Source organism: Artibeus jamaicensis, unplaced genomic scaffold (assembly GCF_021234435.1).
Source record: "Artibeus jamaicensis isolate MK-2021 breed Jamaican fruit bat unplaced genomic scaffold, CSHL_Jam_final contig_465, whole genome shotgun sequence".
Taxonomy (NCBI): Eukaryota; Metazoa; Chordata; class Mammalia; order Chiroptera; family Phyllostomidae; genus Artibeus; species Artibeus jamaicensis.
In genome coordinates, this window is record NW_026521843.1 from 27,628,762 (window position 1) to 27,634,761 (window position 6,000).

The 6,000-nt window shown below is 46.0% G+C and overlaps 1 long non-coding RNA gene across 1 annotated transcript in view; it reads left to right on the forward strand.

Moving 5' to 3' along the window:
• The window catches only part of LOC119060915 (uncharacterized), a 124,124-nt gene extending 118,577 nt beyond the window's left edge, over nucleotides 1–5,547 (forward strand). The window contains exon 4 of the long non-coding RNA XR_005084686.2: nucleotides 4,180–5,547. This is a non-coding gene — a long non-coding RNA (uncharacterized LOC119060915). The remainder of the gene's footprint in view (nucleotides 1–4,179) is intronic.
• Nucleotides 5,548–6,000: the final 453 nt, after the last annotated feature.

Below are 6,000 nucleotides of genomic sequence, written 5' to 3' on the forward strand. Positions count from 1 at the left end.
ACTTGCTTCATTTGATTTTACTGAAGCAAGTTGGGTGTTGATGGGAATGGTCAGCTCAGGCTGATCATGTGAGTGCCCACTCCCATCAGATCCTACCACCCTCTATGGAGGGGTCCCGCAATGGGCAAAGACCCCTTGGGTATTTACTGCTCCTATTGACGTGGGCCTTCCCAGGCTCCTCACTGCAGAGAGGGGCTGTAAAATGCTTCCGTTGGACATCTGCACACCTGCCGCCTCTGCTTGTGCTGTTCTCTTCAGTAGACGATGGACAGGGAGGGCCTGGATCAGAGGGCTGACCCCAGCCTGCCCAAAGGAGACACCATTGCTCCGTGCACAGTGGGCACGGCTTCACCACTCGGAGACCGTACCCAGCCGACGGGACTTCAGCAGAGCTCTTCCTAACCTGGGCTCCAAAGTGGCTAAACAAAAGGAAGACTATCTAGAATTTATGAGAATGTCTTAAAAGCAATCTTGTATTAATTGTTACATGCAGGCTGTAATTATAGATTAAAATGAAGGCTGTTTTATTTGTCGGGTGAGAAAACTGTGTGCCAGGCATCCTTAGAGTTTCTTGGGCTGTGAAAGGTGCTCCCTCATGGCCACTCCCCATCCTTCTGGAGCCCACCTCCCTCATGGGCACACATTCACATGCATGTGCACACACACACACGCTGTCCTTATCCCAGAGTGCTCCAATGTCATCTGAGGTCCAACCAACAACCCAGGTGTCGTTTTAATCATCAAAATGAGAGACAATGGGATCTCTACTGATTTCAGAAAGAACTACTCAAGCAAAAACTCACAGACACAGACAACAGTATGGTGCTTACCAGAGGGAAGGGTGGGTGGGGGCAGGTAAAAAGGGTAAAGAGGAAATAAATGATAGTGGAAGGAGGCTTGACTTGGGGTCACGAATGCACAGCACAATATACAGATGATGTATTGAAGAACTATACACTTGAAACCTGTATAATTTTATTAACCGATGTCACCCCAATATATTTAATAAAATTAAATTGAAATTTTTAAAAATACAGGCTACTTAAGATTTTTCTGTGTGTTTAGAAAGGTAACCATCCAGAATAGCATAGATTTTAAATGAAAAAAAAAAGCCCCCCATCCCTGGCTGGTGTGGCTCAGTAAATTGAGTACTGACTTGCAAACCAAAAGGTCACCGGTTTGATTCCCAGTCAGGGCACATGCCTGGGGTGTGGGCGATGTCCTCAGTAGGGGAAACGCGAGAGGCAGCCACACATTGATGTTTCTCTTTCTCCCTCCATTCCCCTCTCTCTAAAAATAAATAAATAAATTTTAAAAAATTACTCAAGCATTTTTAAAATTAATGGAACAATTGAATAGATAATGATGCAAATAGGGTGTAGCTATCTCCTATATTTCCACCTGTACATCCAAAACAGCTTACAGAAAAGCACAAAGCATCCATGAAAGTAGAGACATAACCATTGCCTTCAAAAATCGCTTCCAATTGTATTTGTTTTTTTTAGTGGGTTCCAAAGCTACAATACATCGCCCCCGCTCCCGGTTTGATTGTCTGCCCTCCTTACATTGCGTGAACAGTTCAGACACCTTCCTTTTTCTGTGATAGGTCCTGGCCTGGTGAGAGTGGTCAGTCGGCCATGCCAGGGCCTGAGTCTGTTGGGTAGGTATCCACGCCATCCGCAGGTCGTTCCTTGGCTTCAGCTTACCCCCTTTCCCAGCCTCTTTGACCTTCAGACACTAACTATAAAAGTCCATGTAAATTGATGATGCTGCTTTTTTGGAACACATCTCAGACACAGGCAAAGTGGCAAATTCCCCCCTGACGATGGTGGGTGGGCAAGAGCAGATTCCCCTTGAGCCCACTCCTGGAAACACAGACCATTTGGAAAGGGAGAACCCGAGTGAGCAAGGCATGTGAGGAGGTGAGTGAGCGACTGTGGGCAGCTCCCCTGAGAAGCAGCATGTGGGTGGTGGACAGACACGCAGACAGCGGGGGACAGTGGCAGGATTTTAGGTGGCATTGTGAAACCCTTAGCCGTCTGGGGGGATGGCCAGGCAGTCTGAAAAGGGGTGGCTAGGGAGATAGGACAGAGGACTCTTCTAGCCAGATTCAGATGCCTCTGAAACACCCAATGCAGCAACACTTAGGGGCCAGGATTTATGGCTCAGAACCACGTTTTGGGGGAGTGAGGTCCTGGTGATTTTGAGTCTTGGAGGAGAAAAGTGAAGCTGTTATGGAGAAGGCTGAGTGGGTCACACGCCTGCACGGGGGGCTGGTGGGAGCTCTCGCCCACTTAATTAGAGTAACAGATTTCTCCTCTGGTAGATTCTCTGTGTAGGAAAGGAAGTAGCGAACGTGGAATGAGAGTAATAAAAAAGACTTAGCTGATATCAGATGTTTTCTGTTTGGTTTCTGCTTGCCAGGTCTGACTAGTGTAGCTTATAATTAGTCTCTGCTTGCAGATGTGTGGTTCCAAAGAGTTGTGGATTAAGAAGAAACTCTAGAATTTCTCAGTACCTGACAAGTTGTAACGTGAAGAGCTACACTTAGTCCATTAAAGATTTTTCACAGTGACATTTGAGAAATATGCCACCTTGCCATTTATCGTTTTCAGGGCATGGGTGTCGGAAAGGAGGTTGCTATGAAGAACAAAACAAAGTGGATTGCATGTGTAGAGGTGAGCTGGCGAATACTGATAAATGTACTTCACTGAATGTCAGCAAATGTCACTTGAGAAGCCATTTGCAGCTACCATAACAGCCTCCCAAACCCAACTAAGAGTAGCAAAAACAGGCAAAATGAACTGGGCGTCTTGCTTCTGCATGAATAAGCAATCAGCCCTCTCAGAAGTTACACCAGAAAGTTGTTAAACTTGATATAAGGCGCTTTTCCACCCATCCTGACTCACACTAGAGATTGCTACAAAGGGTTGGAGACCGGCTGAGGGCCTCAGCGCTGTGGTTCAGGGGCAGACTTAGCAACCCCTTCGATCCCCAGTGGGTGCCCTCCTTGGGTGCCAGATTGGCATCTCCCAGACATGCTCTCTGGGTTCTTCCTGCTCCCCCACTCCTGCTGCTTTCTCCGGTCCTGCAGAGCCCCCCCCACCGACTCCTAGCCTACCCTCCTGTGGGGCGAGGTCCAGGAGGGGCTGAAGAGGTGACCTGGGTACCAGGACCCAAGGATGCAGCCCCCAAATTGCCATGTCAGGAGAAGGCCCAACATTCCACCCTTAAACCAGGTTTTCAGTCTCCCACTCAAGAAAAGGCTTTTCAATGTGTCCTCTGGTTAATTCGAAATTTTGAGTAAAACACTCAGCTTCTGTTTTATTCTTGGTGACTGGGTCAAAACTTGGGCTACATGTGATTTAAGATTTGTGGAAGCTAGATCCAAGTTTTCTCCAGAATCCAGTTTGGGTAGAGATGGTCCTTCCTTCTTCCTCCGCATGGTGAGTCTACAAACTTTGCTGCGCAGAAATAAACGGGAGAGAAGATCATATTCTCAGAAAAGCTCTCCTGGGAAATGCGAGACTAATTAAAGTAAAATTCCAGCCCCTCTGCATTTTCTAATCTCTCGGGGCTCCTCCTCCTCAACACACACAGGTCATCCAATACCTTTTTCCTCCTGTACATCAAGAGCCTTGCAGAGTAGCTCGAGTTTGTCTGGCTTTGTAAATGCACCGCACACACAAGCACATTGCCCACACGAATCGAGGTCAGCTCAGCTTTCACTGGAGAGATGCTGTGGTGTCAGGCTCCCAAACAAGAAGCCCTTTATTGAACGTACACCCCAGACCCTGTTTCCGAACGTGCTAATGGACAGACTTCCTTCTTCACACTGTTCTGCCATATGTTTAGCCCGTCTGTGTGTGGTGGAACTGAACACATTGTACAACCAGGGAAAGCTAGACTCTTGGGAAAGCCAAGTTCCCTCGGATGAACTGGGGGATGAGGGACGAGCTGGAGTGAGGACGGTAGAAGGACAGGGTGGTGGGAGGCTCATGGCAGAATTCTTCATAATCCTTGGTGTTTCCTCATTTTGAATCAGGCGCTTCCTGTGGAAGGGGTGTCTGGAACTCAAAAGGCATCTGTTTATTATTGAAATTGAATTGCCCTCAGCTTGTTGACTTCTATGCTTAGTTAAGAAAGAAAGAGCAGCTTGTTTTTTGTTTTGTTTTTAAGAAGAAGAAGGTGAAGGAGAAAAGACAAGAAGAAGCAGAAGAAAGCCAGATTTCTGGAGCAGAGGTGGAGATGACAGCAAAGTGGAAGAGATCCGGGAGAAGGGACAGAGATGTGAATGTCTGCTTGGGGCATGACACAGCCTGGCACTGCTTTACTCAGCGAAGGCACTTTCTGAAGAGCAAATCTCTGCTGGATCCTAGTGTGGATGCCTCTCCCAGGCCCAAAGAGCCACAAAAGCATCACAAAAATGGATCTTGAAAAAAAGACAGTGTGGGTGTAGATTTTCCCTTGTACTAGTATTATTTATTTTGCTGGTGGTTGTAATTTTAAAATTTGTCTCTTAAAGCTCAAACTAATAAGCATCTGTTCCCAGGGGATTAAAAAAAAAAGAGCTGTTCCTAATTGATTAACATAACCAGAATCCTACAATGCTGGAGGCCGGAGCTATGTCAAAACCTACCTTCCTACTGTTTTGTTTTTAAAGAACAAAACCAAAACTGTCTTCGTATAGACAAGGGCAGCCAGTATTGTCTGTGTCTCTCAGATGAGAAAACATGAAGCTGGGCTGGGCCAGCCACTTTCTCCACGCACTAATTAGTAGCCCCACCAGCTTTCCTTGTTTCTAATTCAGGGCCATTTGCAGTGGACTCTGCTCTGTGTGTAAAATCCTACCAAGCCTCCTTTCACTGTTTTGCATTCCAGGATGTTTCAAACAAAATGTTAAATTGGTCCATAAGAGGAAGGTTTGTTAAAAATACAAAACTCCCTAGAATCGCAGTAATCCCCTCATTCTTACAAGAATGTAAACAGGACATCAATACAGGGAACATTTGCCCATGGAGAAGTCGCCTCTGAGTGAGAACCTTCACTCCTTTCCTTGTGCCAATTGGCATCATTTTGCAGCCCTAGACACGATCAGTAACCTCGAAATGAGCTCTCTCGGACTGAATGAGGGAAAGGTACACCCTCAAAGGGGGAGAGAAGTAAGGGCTTCAGGTTAACATAGACAGCAGGCCATCCTAAGGAGAAATGTTTAGAGGAATTTACTATTAGGCTTCTAAGTAATTCTATTCATTTACTTAAATAAGTACTTTTAAACGCCTGCCTTATATGAAACCTGTCACTATACCTTAACTACATGCCAGTATTGTTAATATGTCCTTTTTCTCACCATCTCAAATCATATACAATTTTCAAGGCTTAGCTCAAATCCTGCCTCTTCCAGGAAGCCTTCTGAGATTTTCCCTATGTTTCCCTTTTATGTGCTCCCAGCCAGGACACCCATTAAAGAACATCATTGTGCTGTGCTGTCCTGACTGTGTTTCTCACCCCAGCAAGTATCAGCTCCCTGAGAAGAGGGTCGCCACCTTACTTTGCCTCACCGAGATTGCCTCCTCTCGTACACTCTTTGAAACTGGATCAAAGGCAACCCAAACTGGGTGTTCTTCCACTCACACTGGGGTCCAAACCACCTGGGTTTAAATATAAGGGAAACAGCCTTCTCCCCAGGAGCTATTGGTAGCATTCAGCACTCACTGGAGGGGAAAGAAGCAGATGAGGGAGAGGCAAGTGGGTGGCCTGTCCAGATAATATCAGCCCTCTGAGCAGCGGGACAGAAATCAGACTGGTTAACTTAGGGTGAGTAAGAGGAGCAGAATTAGCCAAATAATTATGTAGATTGGGCCTTTACTGACAAGTGATACCTTTTTTTTTTTTGATATACTTAGGTTTTAAAGCAATTTTCCCCACCTCTGTATCAAATACACTTTGAGAGTGGACACCTTGTCCAGATATAATAAGATAAAAATAGAGTTTACATTT